The 21,316-nt window shown below is 47.9% G+C and overlaps 1 protein-coding gene across 1 annotated transcript in view; it reads left to right on the top strand.

Annotated features, from left to right (window-relative positions):
* Positions 1 to 21,316, top strand: part of LOC127489780 (uncharacterized) — a 278,910-nt gene that overhangs the window by 236,452 nt on the left and 21,142 nt on the right. The window contains exons 22-23 of the mRNA XM_070064726.1: positions 17,491 to 17,600; positions 20,471 to 20,699. The gene's annotated coding sequence lies outside the window, so the exon portion shown is untranslated. The remainder of the gene's footprint in view (positions 1 to 17,490; positions 17,601 to 20,470; positions 20,700 to 21,316) is intronic.

Genomic DNA, 21,316 nt, shown 5'->3' with positions numbered 1-21,316 from the left:
GGAACTCTAGCACATGAAAGCACTTGTTCACAGAGCCATTTTTAGAATATAAATTGATATTATAACAGAAGCCCTCTCTTAGCTCAGCATAATAGATAGGAGCCATCATGTACTCCTGATCCAGGTTATGTTATGAGAATGAATTATTTTATTGACAGCTCTTCTAAGTAGCATTAGTGCTAATTAATGAAGAGATTTAATGTAATATTGATAATATTATGCATGCAAAATAGCATACTTCATCTCAGTAAAATAATTAAAATATACTTGAGGATGTTTTACATGCCACCCGCACTTGAGAGTGTTTATTGCTTGTTACGGAGTACATCAGCATTAGCCAGGAATGCCAATGATCTCATAAACATCCTGTATTCAGAATTCTGAAAAAAATTCTGAACAAAGGCATTTTTTAAGATTTATTTATTTACTTGAAAGTAAGAGTTACACAGAGAGGAGAGAGAGAGAGAGGACTTCCACCTGCTGGTTCATTCCCAAATTGGTCCCAACAGCTGGAGCTGTGTCAATCTGAACCCAGGAGCTTCTTCCAGTTCTCCCACACGGATGTAGGGGCCCAAGGACTTGGGCCATCTTCTACTGCTTTCCCAGACCATAGCAGAGAGCAGGATGGGGAGTGGAGCAGCCGGGACTCGAACCAGTGCCCATATGGGGTGCCAGCACTGCAGGCAGTGGCTTTACCCACTAAACCACAGCGCCGGCCCCAGGCATGTTGGTTAGTGGTATGGGGTTTCCTTTTGGAGAAGTGCAGAAGTCCCAGGATCAGATATGACAGTTGTGTGACACTGTGGATGTACTAAATGCCACTCTGATTTTTACAATGCTATATTAGTAATATTTATTATGCATTATATGCTTTTCTGCCACTGCACAACTCAGTTGTTTGGCGAGCCCCCACCCTCATCCTCTATGGACCAATCCAGTTTGCTTGTCCTCAGGCTGGCAGGTGACATAGGAGCATCTTACACTCTGAATGCCCTAGGAGGTTGGGTCCACATTTTGTTTTGTGCTTTCCATTTGTTATCACTTTGGCCCCAGGTTTTTCTCATTCACATATGAATTCTATAACAATTTAATGCAAGGGAGTCTCAGAAAGGTCACAGAAAATGGCATTACTTCAATGCAGAAAAACCATCTCAGATTTTATATATATATATATAATGGCTGCTATGGCTGGCGCTGCAGCAATCTGAAGCCAGGAGCCAGATGCTTCTTCCCAGATCCCTCCCCCCCAATGCGTGTGCAGGGACCCAAGCACTTGGGCCATCCTCTGCTGCCATCCTGGGACACAACAGAGAGCTGGACTGGAAGAGGAGCAAGCAGGACTAGTAGCTGGCGCCCCAACCAGGACTAGAACCCAGGGTGCTGGCGCCACAGGCGGAGGATTAGTCAAGTGAGCCACAGCACCGGCCAAGCTATCTAGTTTCATATTGAATCAGACCAGTAAGAGTACTCTCTGCCCACTGTTACTCTTATCTTGTCAAAGATGTTAGAGGAATGTTTTTGAATTCCCCATTTCATATGATATTGGCTGTGGGTTTGTTATGTATGAGTTTATTAAGTTGAGAAATTTTTTTCCATATGCATGTGTTCATGATTTTAATCATGAATGGATTTTCTATTTTATGAATCCTTTAAGCTTTGTGGGGAAAATGTGCTAATAATCTAATTGGGGTTTCCCTTAAAAGGGACCATGTGCATTTCTGATTCAATTCTGTTTCTTTTTTTGTGGTGTTCTTTTGAGTACAAGCATAAGGTGACAGAACTTTTCCTGGTCACTTCTCTCAAGGACTTTTGAAGCCTCCTGTACATCACTGTCCATATATTTCTCCAGCCTGGGGAAGTTTTCAGCTGTTACCTCACTGCACTGGTTCTTCTTCTCTCCCTAGTGACTGCGGAAATTTGAATACTTGTTTATGTTGTGTTCCGCTGGTCTCAGGAGGCCATCTTCTCTTTTGTTCCTTTTGTCTGACTGGTATATTTAAAAAGACTCATCTTTGAGTTCAGGTATTCTTTCTTTTGCTCAGTCTAGTCTCTGTTGTTGAGATGTGTTTGAGATTCACTTTTTTGACTGAATCACTTCATGCTTTCTAAGATTTCACTTTAGTTCTTTTTCAAGGTCTCTGTCTCTGTTGAAGTTTTCATTCATTGATATCATGCATCACTTGCATAACATTCAGCTAACTGTCCATATTCTCTTGTGTCTCTCTGAAGATCCTTATAGCCTGTCTTTTGAATTCTTTATCTGGCATTTTACTCACCACCTTTTCTTTGTGTTCTTGTACTGTAGTGTGGTTATATTCTTTTTGGGTAGCATATTGTTTTACTTTTCACTCTTCTGTCCCTATGTTGATTGTTGTACATCTGATAGATCAGTTTTTTTTGTATCATTTTTAAGGGATGGTTTTCCAGGATTGAAGGATTTTTCCTGAATGTCTGTCTTTAGGTGTTGACTATGTAGCATGTTTTTGTCTCCATTTCAAGTTAAATACCATAGCGGCCTCTCCGTATAGCTTATTTTGCTGTAGTTCAGTACAGCAGCATCAAGGGTGTGGGGTCCATTGGAGTTGCTTGGCCCCATGGTATGGAATCTCTCAGCCACCACTAGAGTGAGGGAACAGAGTTGCAGAAATGACATTCTTTCTGGAAGCACATGTGGCTGGCTCTGTGAGTGGGCCCAGTGACGGCTCACCACCCATCACCCAAATGTGATACAAGAAGTGCTAGAGACCATTGCCTGATGGGCCAGAGCCCCAGGAGTCACAGTGAAGCCCATTAGACGGGGCAAGCAGACCCCTAGTCACTGCCAGAGGGTGGGGCTGGAGCTGCTGTATTGTATTTGGGGCTGAGATTTGCAGGCCACAGGACCTCCAGAGGGGCAGAAGTGACAGGAGTAGTGCTGGCGCTGGGCACTGATGATTTTTCTACTCTTTTATTTATTTATTTATTTACAGGCAGAGTGGACAGTGAGAGAGAGAGAGAGAGAAAGGTCTTCCTTTTGCAGTTGGTTCACCCTCCAGTGGCCGCCGCGGCCAGCACGCTGTGGCCGGTGCATCGCGCTGATCCGAAGCCAGGAGTCAGGTGCTTCTCCTGGTCTCCCATACGGGTGCAGGGCCCAAGCACTTGGGCCATCCTCCACTGCACTTCCCGGGCCATAGCAGAGAGCTGGCCTGGAAGAGGGGCAACCAGGACAGAATCTGGTGCCCTGACCAGGACTAGAACCCAGTGTGCCAGCACCGCAGGTGGAGGATAAGCCTATTGAGCCGTGGCGCCGGCCAATTTTTCTACTCTTAAAGAGAACCTGTTTGTGTTTCTTGTGGTAAAATTTCCAAAACTATTTCCAAAACTCCACCTTGACCCCAATTTAAGAAGCAGACTCACAGAGAATGATTAATAACTGTTCACTTCCACTAAACTGTGATCCACTGGGTGATTCCAACCATGCCAGAAATGGAAGCTAGGAACTAAATCCAGGTCTCCCACTTGCATGGCAGTGATAGATTTCTGTGAGTCGTCATCTGCTGACTCCCAGGGTCTTCGTTGGCAGAAAGCTGGATTCAAACTGAGGCACTGCATTATGGGTGTCTCAATGGGTGTTCCAACTACAAGGCAAAATGCCCACACACAAAAATGTTTTTAACTGTCAAGGCAGGTCACCTCCAGCCTCCAGCAGTTGGACAGTTACCATGGAAGTGTCCTTACCATTTGCTGCATTCAGCAGCTTCTCTCTTCCTGGTAAGCTGGTATTTCTTGTAGTGGCCTATATTTCTCATGTTCAGGGACGCTGTTTTCCTTATGACCTCAATTCTTGGGCTAATCGAAGAAGAGAATTGGTGTTAAGTATGTTGTACTATTTTCTTGTCTTTACAAGTGACTATTCCATTATTTACATTTTGGAGCAGAAATTTAAAATTTCCTTTGAAATTACTTAAAAGAAAAATCACCAATTACAGATGTATAACACCTTGGTGTTAGTAGATTCATGTAATTGTGCAACCATCACTAGCATTCTGTTGTGAAAATTTTTAATGCCTTCCAAAGACCAGGGAATCCTCTTTGTAGTCATTCATTTCCCATTCATTGATCACCATGGCTGCAATTGAAAAGATCAAAAATCTAGAAAACAGGTATCATCAAATTTGAATCATTAAATTTGAATTTTATTAGATTATGCCTTCATCCAATCGATCTTTTTCCTACTTTTGAGATAAACAGAGGAGAGATCTCATTATATCTATTGGGAATAATTTAAGGAAACAAGCCATCTAATAGAGCAGAACTGAAAAACCTAAAGGAGAATGGTGGAGTAAAGTCATAGTGAATGTGTTTTCTTAAGTAGTATTTAGTGTGTTCCTTAGTCTCAGCCTGTCAGAGAGTGGTTGAAAATCAGCTGAGTATTAATAATAGGACTTTCTGAGCTCTGATAAAAGAGTAGTCCCATATATTTGAACAGTGGAAGTAGCTATGTTTGATCTAAATAAAGTAAGCTGAAATACAGATAGTGGTTTCTGGGTGATGAGTTACATTCTTGGGACAGGGAGCCTTGAGGGCAAGGCTTGTGTGTGAATTCTGCTGCCAATCAGTTGCCACAGGAATTTGCAAAATTCTCATGGCAATCATTTTCCTCAGTTTGTCAAGAAATAGGATAAGATCTTTGTACCTCTCTGGGGTCCCTTCTTCCGAGATTTCTCTGAGTTCCTGGGGACCAGGGATGTGCGTAAAACACGCCTGGGGAACTGAAGATGAGACCTGATGTTTGTCTTTACTCTCTGTCTCCTGCAGCAGCCTGGGCTTAGTCTACATTCTGAGCTCAAGAGCTGAGGGAGTGCATCAGAGAAAGCATGTTTGGGGGACAGGAGTTAGCCCAAGCAACACCAGGTGACATAAGAGCAAGTGGCACCCAAAGAGGGTGTGGATAGGGATAAGCCGAGCCAGAAACTTCAGGGGACTCTCACATATGCCTGGTCCACTATCCAACTCCTCCAGGGGCATCCTGAGTTGAGCAGTAAGGACTGGGAGAGGAACTTATTCCACAGTGACGTGTGTACCTGTCCAGGGAGCTGCTCTGATGGACCCAGATTAGGTTTACAGGGAGTGGATGCACTGCCTCCTGTAGGATGAGGCTGTGAGCCTGAGGCTCTGACCAGACACAGGAGCCTCAGTTCTGGGGCTGTCCTTGCAGGTGATGCTCTCTAAGGAGAGTTGACTTAGAGAGAGCAGGTGGAACTTGAGGAAGGGATGGGTATGTCTGTTCTTACGTTAAATAGTTCTTCCCTAAAGTCAGGTATATCAGGGTAATGGGACCCTTCCTCTGAAGTGTTGGTACTAAGGATATTCTTCCGGGCTTTGAGTTGAGAAAGACTTTACACACAGTACTTTTTAGCTGTGACAAGTATTTGGGATTCAGCTATCAATGTGTTGCTGCAGAAACTCAAGCCCATGAATGGTAGATCACAGGTTGTTTTGCTAACAATGTGATGTTTCTGATACACTGGAGCCTGGCAGGGTAAGACAAGCATGTTGGCGGTCATGATAGTAAGATGAGGAGAGGAAACCTCTGTGCCATTGTATTTTTTTTATTTGACAGAGTTAGACAGTGAGAGGAGGGAGAGAGAGAGAGAAAGGTCTTCCTTTCGTTGGTTCACCTCACAAATGGCTGCCACGGCCCGAGCTATTCTGGTCCAAAGCCAGGAGCCACGTGTTTCCTGCTGGTCTCCCATGTGGGTGCAGGGGCCCAAGCACTTGAGACATCCTCCACTGTTTTCCCAGGCCACAGCAGAGAGCTGGACTGGAAGAGGAGCAACCGGGACTAGAACGTCACACCCATATGGGATGCCGGCACCGCAGGCAGAGGATTAACCAAGTCAGCCAAGGCGCCAGCCCCTGTGACATTCTATTTCACTGTCCTTCCTTGGATGGTGCAGGGTCCTCCTTAATGAAGTGGGTTTTCTGCCTCTGTGCTGAGAGCACTGTACACTTGACAGGGCCTTAGGGCAGGAGTCAGTTTCTCAGGGTATTGCCATCACTTTGACTCTCTGTTGACACACAGAAATTTATGCTGCCAAGATTGCCCAGGAAACTAATGTTAATTGTAACTATTATGTCCTGGCCAGCCAGGGAAGTATGAAGATAATATAAAAAAATCAAAGGACATCTTTTTCATACTGATGAAATAGGATTTGTTCTCTCCTTTATAAGTTAAGTAGAATCCAGCCCTCAAGATTCTCTCTCAATATAAAAAAATAAGTGTATATCAGCCATCTTATGAAAATTTTATAATTCAGTATTTTATCATCAAATTATAATTTATGTAAGTAGAAGTAAAGTAACTCCAAAGTTGATAGTGAGGTCCATGTAGCAGAATCTGGGGTTGAAGGTCATTCCATCATGGTTTTTATGCTTAGAAAGAAAAGAAATGACCTCTGTGTTGTTTATCTGCTTTTCCAATCCAGTTCTGTAACCTGTCCCTCACTGCCTATTGAAAACACCTGAATTCTAAATGAATCAGGCCCATCTCAGGTATTTCCTGAGCAAACTGAGGGTCACACATGGTGCCAGTTAATGGGGCTATGGGGAGATAGGGGTATCACAGAGCAGTCCTGTCAAAAATATCTTAGTGTCCCTTTCTCTAGTTTAGCCTGGGTTATCTGTGGGTGAGAATACCAGTAGTAAAAATGCATAGGCTCTTGTCACATAACAGGAAGATGGTAATGAATGCTGTTGTCTGTCATGGATGCCGCTCATCCTCCCAAAAATTGAGGACCAGAAAGGTCTAAAGATTCTCCTGCACAGTACTTGAGTGCCCCCTGTAGTATGGGGATAGACAAGTAAACAGTTGTACTGCCTGGGTAGCGCCTGACTTAAAAAGAAATCACTGGGGGTCTGCTCAGAAAGTGAAATTTTACGTAATACTGCACATAGATGGAATGAAGTTTAATTCAGTGCAAGATACCTCAGCATTCAGCAACGGAGGCCCCTCCTGTTGTGATGGTTGTCCATGCCAAATAGGAAAAAGAACTACTTGATTTCATTGGTCTTACAGAACTAGGAGGACCTGAATGCATTTCACCAAGTTGAAAAAACAGCTCTGCCTCCAGGGGCCTTCCAATAGAATTGGTTTCATTGTGAGTGCCATACAAGGTGGTAGAATAGAGGTAATAATATCCTTGAGATGAACTGACTGAGAGCAGCACTACATAATTTCGAATCAACAAGGAGAGAAAATTTTTGCCTTGGTAGACATTGCACATTGAGCCCACAATCTGCAATCATCCTTTCACAGAATATATTCATTGTTACAGCTGCCTGTTACAACTGGCTAGCAGTGATGCCAAGGCAAGTATTCATTACAAAGCCAACTTAGTTTAGTAAGAATCTCAGTGGGTGACCCCACGATCATACACTACTTCTGTTTTTTATAAATAAATAGGGATTTTTGAGCAATTTTACCCATTGCTACATTTATTCCACCAATAACTGCTATCCTTTATCTTTGAGTGGTTAGACATACCCTATGGACAAATGGGTAGTTTGTAAGTCTTCAGAATGGTTCTGAAGGCATATATTGATAGGAGTCAATTGTATTACAATGGTAGTAATTTGGTGTAGAGAGCTCCAGCTCTAGCGTTGCTCATGAATCTAGACACACAGGTGGAAATACACCTCACCAGGAGTTAGTATTGTCTTCTCAAAATCACCTGGTGATTCTAAACACTCAGCTTTGAACTGATTGATGTTGTATCTTTCCCTTTGAAATAAGCACGCAGCTTCTGCCGAGCCAGCTTCAGGCTATTGAATAACAGGAAAAAAAACTGCCAAGTGTTGCCAGTTAAAATTTGCCTTTGGGTTTAGAAAGACTTACCTCCACAATCGGTCTGTGGCAGCCCTAAGCTGTGTAATGATGGGAAAATTACTTATCCTCTCTGAGCTTGTGTTTTTTTTTTTAACCTTATAACAAGAAGTGGCATATCTTAAAATTGTGATCAATGATTTATTAACAGTAAAGAAAAATAAAGACTCTTACAGGAGGCATCTAGCAGAGTCCCTATCACTCAAGAAATGGTACTATTTTTCAGTTACTATCTTGTCTGCTTTTGGTGGTTTGACGGAAACAGGGCCAGTTATAATTTGCAGAATTGTTTCTGTTTATTCTTTGTCCAAAGTGCATGTCAAGGACCAAATTATTTGAGTCATTACCACTGCTTCCTAGGTTCTGTGTTGGCAGGAAACTGGAATCTAGGGCAAAGATGGAAGTTGAGACCAAGTACTCAGGTATGGGACATGGGCAACCCAACCAACAATTTAACCTCTAGGCCAGATGTCTACCTCTGATTCCTAAATCTGTAGTTACCCTGTATCTTTTATTTTGGTTCCTTTTTCTTCTCCTCCTCCTCCTCCTCTACCTTCTTTCTGTGGAGATAGGCACACTACTTCTGCATTTGCAAAATTACTTTCTTTTCTTATATCTAATGTAACATTATTTCAAAATGTGATGACTTAATAATATATTATTTTCTTACAGATTTATCTTTATTTATTTGGATGAGAGAGGTAGAGACAGAGAGAGAGAGGCCTTCCATCCGTTGGTTCACTCCCCAAATGGCTACAACAGCCAGAGCTGGGCTGATGCAAAATCAGGAGCTAGGAGCCTCTTCTGGGTCTCCCATGTGGGTGCAAGGGGCTCAAAGACTTGGGCCATCTTCTGCTTTCCCAGACCATAGCAGAGAGCTGGATTGGAAGTGGAGCTAGAACTGGCGCCCATATGGGATGCTGGCACTTCAGGGTAGGGCCTTAACCTGCTGTGCCACAGCACCGTCCTGAATAATATTCTTTTAAAAGGGTTATTTATTTGAAAGGCAAAGCTACAGAGAGAGGGAAAGATAGACATTTTCTTTATTTTTTTAAGAAATGTTTGCATCCCTCATCAGGGACACTTTTCTTTCTTCTTGATTTATTTGACAGTTACAGAGAATCAGAGAGGGAGAGGGGAGGGGTGGAGAAAGGTCTTCTGGCTGCTGGTTCACTCCTCAAATGGCCTCAATGGTCAGAACTGGGCATATCTGAAGCCAGGAGCCAAGATGTTCTTCTGGTTCTTACACACGGGTGCAGGGGTAGAAGTACCTGGGCCATTTTTCTACTGCTTTCCCAGGCCACAGCAGAAAGCCGGATTGGAAGTGGGGTAGCCAGGGTACAAACTGGCACCATGGGCACTTGCACTGCAGGTGGTGGCTTTACCCACTACCCCACAGCACTGGACCCCAGAGAGACATTTTATACCCTCTGGTTTATACCCCAAATGGTCACAAGAGCTCGAGCTGGGCCACTCTGAAACCAGGAGCCTGTAACTGCATCCTGATCTTTACCATAGGTAGCAAGGTCCCAAGGACTTGGCTCATCTGCTGCTCTCCCAGGCACATTAGCAGGGAGCAGCTGGGACTTGAACTGATACTTGTATGGGATGCCAGCCCTGCAGGTGGTCGCTTTACCTGAAATGCCATAATGTTGTCTCCAGGAATAGTTTGTTTTGCACTCTCATGTCTCAGTGGATTTAGTGAGCTTTCTGGACTCCGTTGATCAGTTCCTGTCTGTGACCCTTCAGGGGGTTATGATGATGTCAGTTGAGACTATTGGTGTTTGGGCTCACTCAGAAGACTGGTAGTTGACACTGTCTGTTAATGGGACACTAAGATTATAATGTGTTCTGCTTTCTTGTATTTGTTTAATTTTTCTTTTTGCAGATCTTGGAATCACTTATTTTTTAATTTTATTTAAGTTATACAAGTTTCATGTATTTCATATTACAGATTTAGGAACACAGTGATACTTGCTACCCTATCCTCCCTCCCACCCATGCTCTAACCCTTCTTCCTATTCCATTCCCACTCTTAATTTTTTAGCTTTTATTTAATTAATACAAATTTCATAGGTACAGCTTTAGGAATATAGTGGTTCTTCCCCCCCAGAGCCACCCTCCCACCCCAACTCCCGTCCCACCTCATACTCCTCCCATCCCATTCTTCATTAGGATTCATTTTTAATTATTTTTATATAAAATACCAAGTCTATACTAAGTAAAGTTTTCAACAGTTTGCACCCATACAGACACAAAGCACCCACACAGACACAAAACGTATAAAGTACTGTTTGAAGACAATTTGCAGCAGTGGGGTGGCTGGATCATAGGGTAGGTCTATAGAGGTATCTCCATACTGTCTTCCACAGTGGCCGCCCCTGTTTACATTCCCACCAACAGTGGACCAGAGTACCTTTTTCATCGCATGCTCGCCAGCCTCTGTTATTTGTTGATTTCTGTGTGAGTGCCATTCTATGTGGAGTGACATGAAACCTCATTGTGGTTTTGATTTTCATTTCCCTAATGATTAGTGATCCTAAGTATTTTTTCAAGTGTTTGTTGGCCATTTTATTATTATTATTTAAAAGGCAGAGTGACAGAGAAAGAGGGGGAGACAAAGAGACATAGTGGGGAAAGAGATCTTTCTCTGGTTCACTAACAGAATGGCTGTAATCCCTGATGGAGTCAGGAGCCTGGAACTCCATCCAAGTTTATAATGTGAGTGGTAGCACTTAAGTATATGGACCATGTTCAGCTCATTTTCCAGGTGCACCTTACTGGTCAAGAATATATTATGGGGCCAACTGGAGTTCAGAAGATATTGGGGGCAGGCGCTGTGATGTACAGGTATAGCTGCCACCTGGAGTACCAGCATCCCATATGGGCACAGGTTTGAGTCCTGGCTGCTCCACTTCTGATCCAGCCCTCTGCTATGGCCTGGGAAGGCAGCAGAAGATGGCCAAAGTGCTTGAGCCTCTGCCCCAGCATGGGAGACCTGGAGGAATCTCCTGGTTCTTGGCTTCAGATCAGCGCAGCTCCTGCCATTGCAGCCATCTGGGGAGTGAACCAGTGGATAGGGGACCCCCCCCCCTTCACTCTTTGTCTGCCTTTCAAAAAAATAAAGACTTTTACAAATGATATTACAGAATGCTGGGTGAATGTGCAGAGGGTGTAACATCTTTTATATTGGGTGCAACGTTGTTTCCCAGTTTTGGAATTGTTGCCAAGAAGAAGTAAAATATGCCAAATACATGATTTCCTGGTGTGTATTACCCCTAGGGTAGACATATGCTGTCCATGTAGCCAAACACAGACAGCTGCCCTCTGTCGCTCCCCCTCTTCGTGGAGGAACGACACAAAACCCTGCCTAGGCTTCATATCTGAGTCACGGCACCATTATGTCGCTCCTCGTCTTCGTGGAGGAACGACACAGGACCCTGCGCTGTTCTTTCGTCTGCTCGGCCCTCCCCGGGTTTGCTGCTGGTTCTTCCCGGGTTGGCTACTGTCCCTTCCACCTCCGTGGAATGGCAGTTCCCCCTGGCCACATTCCCCACTTCCGCAGGGGAGCGGCACTCCGCCAGCCGGCTCTCTCGGGGGCTGCACAGATGTTCCCCTTAGATGTTCCCCGGTGTATGCCGTCTCTCTCCTCCTTTATAGTCCTCCTCTGCCAATCCCAACTCGGCTGCCCACACGCCGAGTACGCTGCTCTCCTCCAATCAGGAGCAAGTCCTACAGTTTATTGGCTGAACTGGAGGCAGCTGTGCAGAAGCTGTTTTCTTCTCTCCCAGCGCCATATTGTGGGAGAGCAGATGCATAGAATAAGTCTTAATTCCAGTAACAGTCTAGTCCGGGTTGCTCCCCACAGATCCCCCTTTCTTTTTATTTTTTGGCGTTGATACGCGCCTGTCTTCGGTGTCCCGCGGCACACACTCTGCTCTACTTGCTAGAGTTGCCACAGGTTCTTACAAGTCCTATCAATCAGGCAAACCGAATCCGGGTCCTCTCTTCGCCATGTTGTGAGGAGGTTTTTAGGCGCTGATGCGTGCCTGTCTTCGGTGACCTGCGGCTCATACTCTGGTCGAGCCGCATGCTGGTGCTTACCGCCTTAATCAGGCAGACCGAATCCAAGCTTTCTCATTGCCATATTGTGGGGGAGACTTATTAGTGTTGGTTCGTGCCTATCTTCAGTGACCTACAGCTCATACTCAGCCGCCTGCTGGTGCTTACCGCCTTACTAATCAGGCAGACCGAATCCAAGCTCTCTCATTGCTGTGTTGTGGGGAGGCCTTATTGATGTTAATTCGTGCCTGTCTTCGGTGACCTGCGGCGCATAAGCTGCTAGCCGCCCGCAGGTGCTCATCGCCTCACTAATCAGGCAGACCGAATCCAAGCCTTCTCATTGCAGTATTGTGGGGAGGCCTTATTTTTCTGTTTCTCTATCTCCGGGCATTCCTATTTCTCCTATTTTACTTCTATCTACCAGCATTCCTATTTCTCTCATTTTACTTCTAAACTTCTGTTTCTCTTATCCCCGCGGCTCCCCGGCGCCCGCCCCGAGGCTGCTTCTCGGCGGCTTCCCGGCTGAGCCGCTTCAGCCCGCGCCTCTCTCATCTGCGCGGCTTCGTGGCTCTGCGTGGCTCGGCTTCGCGCGCACACTCCGCGGTCTCTCACTAGCCCCGCGTTCCCTATCTACTTGAGCCGCGCACGCTCTCTCTGCACGCGGCAGCCTCCACGAGTCACACAGCGTAGCTCACGTCTCCGCCACTAGCATTCAATCCAAGTTCCCCGGGCTAGCCTGGCGAATTCAACCCAGCTCACGTCTCCGCCCCACGATTTGGCTTCCCGTCCTTTGCTCCCCGGGCTAATCAGACGGATCCCAATCTGGCTTACGTTTCCGCTTCTGGTTTCAACTTTTCGCCCCCCCATTCCCGGGCTAACTGGAGAATCCCAAAGTGGCTTTCGTCTCTGCCTCGGCCTGCCCCCCGCGGCTTCAATTTCCCTAACATTTTTCTCTACCCGGTATGTTTCCCCAAGCTTTCCTCCAACAATACTCCTCCCTCATTTCTCCTGGCCTCTCCCCACAGTCCGTATCCAAGTCTGTTTGTTCTAGCTTTCACTTTTGCTTTCGACCTTAGAGATTTCTCCCAGCTTCCCCCTGTAGTCCGTATCTGAGTCTATGCCTAGGCTTTCAATAGCTTCTTCCGGCACCTTTTTCGTCCGGCTTTTCCCTAGGCTGTTTGCTAGTCTCTCTCTCCGATATTTTCCACTTCTTCCCGTTTCTTCCCTCCTAGGTTTCCTATCCAAGTCACGGCACCATTATGCCGCTCCCCCTCTTCATGGAGGAACGACACAAAACCCTGCCTAGGCTTCATATCCGAGTCACGGCACCATTATGTCGCTCCTCGTCTTCGTGGAGGAACGACACAGGACCCTGCGCTGTTCTTTCGTCTGCTCGGCCCTCCCCGGGTTTGCTGCTGGTTCTTCCCGGGTTGGCTACTGTCCCTTCCACCTCCGTGGAATGGCAGTTCCCCCTGGCCACATTCCCCACTTCCGCAGGGGAGCAGCACTCCGCCGGCCGGCTCTCTCGGGGGCTGCACAGATGTTCCCCTTAGATGTTCCCCGGTGTATGCCGTCTCTCTCCTCCTTTATAGTCCTCCTCTGCCAATCCCAACTCGGCTGCCCACACGCCGAGTATGCTGCTCTCCTCCAATCAGGAGCAAGTCCTACAGTTATTGGCTGAACTGGAGGCAGCTGTGCAGAAGCTGTTTTCTTCTCTCCCAGCGCCATATTGTGGGAGAGCAGATGCATAGAATAAGTCTTAATTCCAGTAACAGTCTAGTCTGGGTTGCTCCCCACACCCTCAGCTGGAAAGAAGCTGCTAAGTTGTCATTTCTGGCAGTGACTTCAGCAGTTGTAAGGTCACTGAGCTTTCACAGGCAGCAGTGCCTGCACTGGTATGATAGTGACACCAAAAGCCTGCATCAGTGACAGTGGGAGCCTTCGGTAAGCAAATCAGAAAGATCAAGATCTGGGGACAAGTTGTAGTTTAGAATCTCAGCCACACAGAGGACTCTATTTGTGTCTTGCTCCTGGTTGTGGTTCACTATCTTCTTCAGGGGTTCTTTTGTATGCTGCCTATGATCCTTCAATGGACTTTTCAAAAATTTCTTGAATCAAGGTTTAATTCTCATTTTTTATGTCTTAGAATTCTAATTCACACAAAATAAATTATTTTAATGTTGTTTTTATGAGGCAATAAATCTTGGTCTAATGCTAAACTATATACCGTGATCATATCAGGAAATCTGTAGTCAGAAACAAATAATTGCATCATTCTAACATTTTGGATATTGGTATTATTATATTATTCTCAAACATATGATATTTCAGCTTTACTGCTGCTTTTTGTTGAGGCTTTTGAAAATAAATACCACATTCCATAAATGTTTATTGTAGTATATGCATGGCTTAGCCCTTAGAGTGCTTATATTCCACTACAGAAATAAATTTGAAAAACAAAGATAAGATATGCAATATATGTATATAACTTAATTTCAACCTTTTCTCATTTTGCCTTCAAAATCTTTTTTGGTTAAAATATTTTGAAAGAAGTCAGAAAATATTCTAGGGAGTGCAACTGCTGAGTAAGGCTTTCAAAAGGCTGAGTCATCTCACCTGAGCTGCCAGGAGTCAGAAAGCAGAATATTCATGATAGTCGTGATTCCAGGAGCAAGAAGTGAAGGCAACTCCTCATAAACAGCATTACCAAAAGCAGTGGGTTAAAATAAGTGAAGTAAAGGAATTGCTCCAGAAAAAACTAACCCATCAAATTTTCTCAGACTATCAAAGGTGTTAAAATAAGTATCACATAGCAGAGTACTGGTAGCAATGCCACATTGCAATGTTAACTCTTGTACAGATATTTAAAGGAAGATTACCAAAAACATGAAAAAAAAATCTGAAAGCACAGCTAAATGAAAAACCAGAAGGGGAAAAGCTGTTATCATATGATCCCCTAAAACAGACATCAGACCGGCAGTGAATCTTCATCGTGTTTGATATAATTGTAGAGCAGTGAATTTTTCTCTCCTTACACTCTACTCTCTACATTGCTCATGTCTCAGTTAATTGGCTCGATTCTCTGTACAGAATACTTTACATCAGAGGAATGTGTGTGTGTGTGTGTGTGCGTGTACAAGTGCATTCTGAAGAGGAAAGGAGACCAAAAATAGTTGAGAACAAAGTACTATCTAAATCAAAATGCAAATGTCACTCCTGTCTCTCCCTTTGTATTTTCAGCAGCAGAGTTGTTTGCCAAAGAGTGACTATCAAGGCCTTGACTAATGTTCTAAGGAAGGCACAATGTTCCACTCCCAGAACAATGTAACCCAGTGGTTTTCAGCAAGGAAACTGCTAAATTTCCCAAAGGAATTCCTTACTGTTAGTAAGACTTCTGAAAATTAACTAGTGAGAATAAATGCCACGAAATATAACATTAGTATTCTGAACTGAATTTGCTTATGCCAGACCTCTAAACAATAAACTGTGTTCTGCTGTGTTGCTATGCCCATTCATGAGGCAAGCCATTTTAAAGTAAAGCATCTTGGAGATTCCAAAAGAGCAGAATGGGGAAGGGGTGTACTGCTTTAGGCTAGGGGAAAACAGCAAAAAAAAAGTGGATGAAGTAGATTCTTAGGGGAGACTTGGAGAGCAAACTACAGGAAGTGCTGAGGAAGGAAGAAGGACACCGTGGATCATGGTGGAAGGCCCACGTGGACGCAAAGCAGCAAGCACAGACACAGCACATGACCCCAGGAGCTGCATCAGCTTTGGAGAGTGAGTGAAATCAGAGTGCAGAAAACTGTGACACTGGTGATCTAGCTGGAGGGAGAGCCTGGTCGACTGCGCTGTCTGTGAATGCAGCCTGGAGTCCTGAGTGCGACAGGGCACCCACTTACCCAGTGGGACAAAGGGGCACATTTCCCTCTCCCCGTTTCCCCACAAACAGGTGGCTGAGAGAGGGCAGGTGGAATTATGGATGTAAGAAGCAGCTGAGCAGGTCTCGGGCATGTGCCCAGCAGCTGGCAGTTCAGCTGGAGGATGGTGGGGAGAAGGTGCCATTGTGAAACAAGGAGGGGCTGTGGCGAGTGACTCTTGGTGCACGTGTGGGATCCAGGGATATTGCCAGAGAGCAAAGTCCCTGTTCCCCACTGACCTTGAGTCTGGCTGGGAGGATTGATGGGGGCTGTGTGCCCAGGTAAAACTGTGAGGTACTCCCAGGCACTCAACATATCAGAGGCTCAGGGGCTCAAAACCCAAGGTGGAGCAGCCACAGAGAGCTGGTTCTGGTAACATGGCTCTTTCTCCATGGATGGGTGGAGCAGATCTTCTGCACGCCATGGCTCAGAAAGCTTCCCCCAGGTATCCCACTTGGATTCAGAGGCCCAAAGACATGGGCCATCTTCTCTGCTTTCCCACGTGGGAGATGTGAATGAAGCTCCTGGTTGCTGAGTTCAGTCTAGCCCAACCATGGCATCCAGGATTCTCCTGGAAAACTTCTCTTTGGGGGAGGGTGTGTGGCACAGTGATGACACCACCTGTTGGGATGCTCCCATCCCATAACAGAGGGCCTGAGTTCAAGTCCCAGCTCTCCTTGCAGTTCCAGTTTCCTGTAATACCCACCCTGGGAGACAACAGGTAGTGGCTCAAGTTGTTGGGTCCTTGCCACTCACATGGACCCAGGTTGAATGCCTGGGTCCTGGCTTCTGCCTGGCCCAGCCATGGATGTTGTGTATACTTGGAGGGCTAAACAAGGATGGACGTTCTCCCCATCTGGCCCTTTCTCTTTTGTGTGTCCCTGCCTTTCCAATCAATAAAAAAATTGGGGGCCAGTGTTGTAGCATAGTAGGTTCAGTCACCTTTTGTAATGCCAGCATCCCATATGGGCACTGGTTTGTATCCAGGCTGTTCCACTTCTGATCAGGATTCTCCCGAATATCCTGGGGAAAGCAGTGGCAGATGGAACAAGTGCTTGGGGCCCTGCCACCCTCACGGGAGACCAGGAAGTCTCGACTCCTGACTCCTGACTCCCGGCTTTGGCCTGGTCCCATAGTGGTTGATGCAACCACCTGGGGAGTAAACCAGTTGGATGGAAGATCTCTCTATGTCACAGTCTCTGTATCTTGGGCTTTCAAATAAATACCTAATCATAAAAAAAAATAAAAAAATTGTTTGGCACACTGGTCTTCCCCTGTCCCAAAGGGCCTCTAACCTTTGGCCAGCAGGACTGCCGCTTTCCTGCATTCTGTCCTGTGAAGTTTGCTCTTTTTACTGGTGAGGACTTGAGCATGGGTTCCTTGCTCTCCCCTCAGCACCATGTCCAACAAACCAAACTGCTGGTTTTGACAGACACCTTTACCCACCCTGGTAGCACCACAAGCTCAGGGTGGGGAGGAAAGGGACACAGCTCCAGGCCAGCACACCACCTTCTCCCACTCTTCTTTCCTGGGCAGTCAGCAATTCTCCATCAATCAGTGCTGTCTGTTTTGTGGTTGGTTGGTTTGGGGTTTTTTTGGTGGATTCCCAGAGGCCTTAAAAGTTGTTGGTTTTGTCGTGTTTCATAGCTGTCGGACACATTGCTGGGGAAAGCCAGACATGAGCCTCCTTCAGCACCGGACACAGCCTAGGATCCTGCTGGGCTCAGGACCTCCCCTCCCATCTCTAGTCCCACGAGGTGAGTCGGCCCTCTTCAGTGAAGCTCTCCACTCAAAACCAGGCCTCCCTCAGCTGGCAAGGGGAGGTGCCAAAGATTTTATGTATGCCTGTGGGGGTCCCAACACTGTCTGAGGCAGTAGTGCCCAGCGTGGTGTGCACGTGAACTAGCAGATGGAACACCACCTTTCATCCCTAGGGTGTGCAAACTCTTACACTCACTGACCTGACACTTCACAAGGGAGCCAACCTTTTTGGAGCTTCTGCTCAGCTAAGCTCCCACGTTGGAGCACTATTTCAAGTCTCAGCTGCTCCACTTCCCATCCAGTCTTCTGCTTGTGTGCCTAGGAATACAGCAGATCCAGGCCCAAGTACTTTGGCCCTACCACCCATTTAGGAGAGTAGTAGGAGTTCCCTGCTCCAGGCTCCATCCTGGCCCCTACCTGACTGTTGTGGTCCTGTGGGAAGTGAACCAGAGGAAGGAAGACCTCTCTGTCACCACCTCTTTTGCTCATTTCTGTTTCCAATGCATAAATCTTTGTGGAAAAATTACACACCACATGGTAGTTTTCAGATCAATGTGGAACCTTTATTTATAAACACAGGCAATGAGTTGGATCTGGTTCCAGGGATTCAAACCCTTGCCATTTCACAAGGGAGGGAAGGCCAGGTTGGGTTGAGAAATACCCAACACTCTCTCCATGTACCCATGGTGCAGCATGAATGCTACAGAGAGCCCCCCATTGCCCCCCCAGTCTCCTCTTCCACTGCTGTCCCCATTGTCCTGGATCCAGTGCCCCATTCCATGCCTGCCACCACCATCACCCCGTGTTCCCCTTCTCCCTCCCAATTCCACAAGAAGCCCATGCTCAGCCTCCCTCGGCCCACCCTCGGCCCACCCTTGGCCCACCCTCGCCCTCCCTCGGCCCACCCTCAGCCCACCCTCGCCCTCCCTCGACCCACCCTCGGCCCACCCTCGCCCTCCCTCGGCCCACCCTCGGCCCACCCTCGCCCACCCTCGCCCACCCTCGCCCTCCCTCGGCCCAACCTCGCCCACCCTCGCCCTCCCTCGCCCTCCCTCGGCCCACCCTCGCCCTCCCTCGGCCCACCCTCGCCCACCCTCGCCCTCCCTCGGCCCACCCTCGGCCCACCCTCGCCCTCCCTCGGCCCACCCTCGGCCCTCCCTCGGCCCACCCTCGCCCACCCTCGGCCCTCCCTCGCCCACCCTCGCCCTCCCTCGCCCACCCTCACCCTCCCTCGGCCCACCCTCACCCACCCTCGCCCTCCCTCGGCCCACCCTCTCCCTCCCTCGCCCTCCCTCGGCCCACCCTGGCCCACCCCTGAACCACTCTGTTTGTCCCCATCCTCCATTACCCTGCCCGTGCCCATACCCCCATCCTGCCTTCTCCCTTGCCTCACCCATGTCCACCACTCCCTTGCTCCCCAGGCCCTCTCCCCACAGACCTGCTCTCCCTGCTCTGTCCCTGCCCTCGGCGCCTGTCCCTGTGCCACTGTGCTGGCAGCAAGGCCTAATAACTGCCACGGAGGATGACATCACAGAAGTCTGGCCTGTGCCAACATTCTGTGCAGGTGAGGTCATTGCCCTCAGTGGGACTGTGAGCCACGTGTGGAGCACACTCGCTCTTGTGCACTGGCCACTCTCTCCACATTGGTCCACTTCCCAGCCCATCACGGGGTGGCAGGTGTAGACGGGCTCTTACAGGGCTCATGACCAATGGAACCTAGTTTTAAACTAACCCCAGAGCAGGGATGAGTAACTGTACAGCATTCCTTCAAATCAGTCACAACAGAGCTGCCCCTTTTCTGCTCGCAGGTCTTCCTCAGGCTGGGTAAGAGGTCAGTGCTGTGGGCTTTACCCTCAATTGACAGTCACCAGAAAACGATGACAAATTGAACATACCACAGTGAGACAAGGACACTGGCAGATGAACCTTGCCCAAATCTTTTATGTTATCTAAGATCTTAGCTAAGGACAGTATGATGTTTCAGTTGCCAAGGTATTCTACACTCCACTTCCCTATTTTCATACACATGAGTAGACCCATGATGCATTTAATTAGACCCATGATGCAGTGTGTGTAAACTGCTTGGGCAATCTTTGGGCCCAGCAGTGAGAGCACCAGGATGAGACCTGGGGTTTCCATCCAGGCTCCACTCTGGTTTCCAGCTTCATCCTGGGGCTCCAGCAACTTCAGACACCTAGGAGGAGCGTGCGCTCTTGCTCCCTCCTTCTTAAATAAATAAAGAAAAAATTCTTAGAAAATGAAATCTTCAAATTATAGAGTCTAGGCAGATTGAACATCAATGCTGGCCTCGGCTCCACACTGGCCCAGTGCCAAGGGAAGGGCCTAGAACAATTGGAGCAGTGGGCAGTGGAGCAAACTGCCCATGGACAGGCACCTGCCCAAGAGTCACTGTGCCCGGCCACTAGAGTACCTCCAGCTGCCAGGCCATACCCCCCCACCCTCTTGGAACCATTTCTCCCTCCCCACCCCAAGGGGTCCCACCCAGGTCTCTGCCCCTCAGTGACTTTGGGTGAGGGGCTCATATACACGGACCCAGTGCCAAGAGGGACAGCAGGTTCTGCCACCCACACCCACCCATTGAAACCTCCAGAGTCAGCAACTGGGACTGTGTTGTGGTGTGGGAAGCTGCCTTCCAGGATCTGGGCTGCTGGGGGTCCCTGGTGCATCTGTCAGCGAGGCCAGGCCCTCCTGGGGAGCTTCCACAACCACAGTGGGGGAAGGGGCACAGTTAGAGGGAGACAGAAGCCACAGAAGCTGACACTGTGCCCCAACCCCTGTAGCCTCTGTATCCCTGCCCCACCTGCCCTGGCCTGGCTGGCCCCTGCTAAACCTGGTTTCTCCCCAGGAATGTTTGTTCCCGTTCTCTGCTGGGGGAGTTTTTTCATGGCGGGGCCTCATCCTCGACGAAGCTGTGGGACTCAGAGCCAGGCTCTGTGTGGCCCGACGATCCTGCTGACCCCGGCCTCCTGCAGACCATGGGCCGCCATACCCCTGGCCGCATTTCCAGCTTTTCAAGTGGGAAGAAACCACCCCGCGTCCCAGGACTTGCACTTCTGTGGGCCATCCTCAGCAAGGTCAGTGAAGTGTCTACAGCTGCCTGGACCATTTCTATGAAGAACGCTGGTCGAAGCCTTGGCTGAGGGGGTCCAGGGGTGTGGAGTTGGGGGTGAGAACCCTGCAGGGAGAGAGGTGGTCACTGGTGTCCAGGAGCCAGCTAAGGTAGCCATGGGCCTCCCTAACCTGTCCTCGCCCACAGTGTTTCACGGTTGGTTTGGCATTTGTGGCCTCAGATCACGGGCTCCTTCGCTGATAGGTATGTACCCTGCAAGCATGTGGGCCCCACCCTTAGGAACCTGCTGGGCGCTAGAGGCTGGGAGCTGCCAGAGGACAGGCGATGGCCTCAGGAGCTGGTGGACACTGGGGGCAGCTGCTGAGCGTGGGTGCCCTGAAGTACGCTTAAAGGAAGAGGAGCCCAGGTCCCTCCTATTCCCTATGGAGTTTTGAATGCGGCTTCTGGAACACTGTCCCCTCTGGAGCTCCTGAGTTTGTTTTACATGCAGCCAGTTGTAGCCTGGCTCTGAGCTCTGCAGTCACACATATGCAGCGCACACACACTCAGTCCAGAAGTGAACTCTGAATGGGCTGTGCCCGGATGCATACTTCAGCCCACAGGCCCTTCCTGCACATGCTT

Source organism: Oryctolagus cuniculus, chromosome 19 (genome assembly GCF_964237555.1).
Source record: "Oryctolagus cuniculus chromosome 19, mOryCun1.1, whole genome shotgun sequence".
Lineage (NCBI taxonomy): Eukaryota > Metazoa > Chordata > Mammalia > Lagomorpha > Leporidae > Oryctolagus > Oryctolagus cuniculus.
The sequence above is the reverse complement of the archived record's forward strand: the minus strand, read 5'-3'. Positions and strand labels throughout refer to the sequence as shown.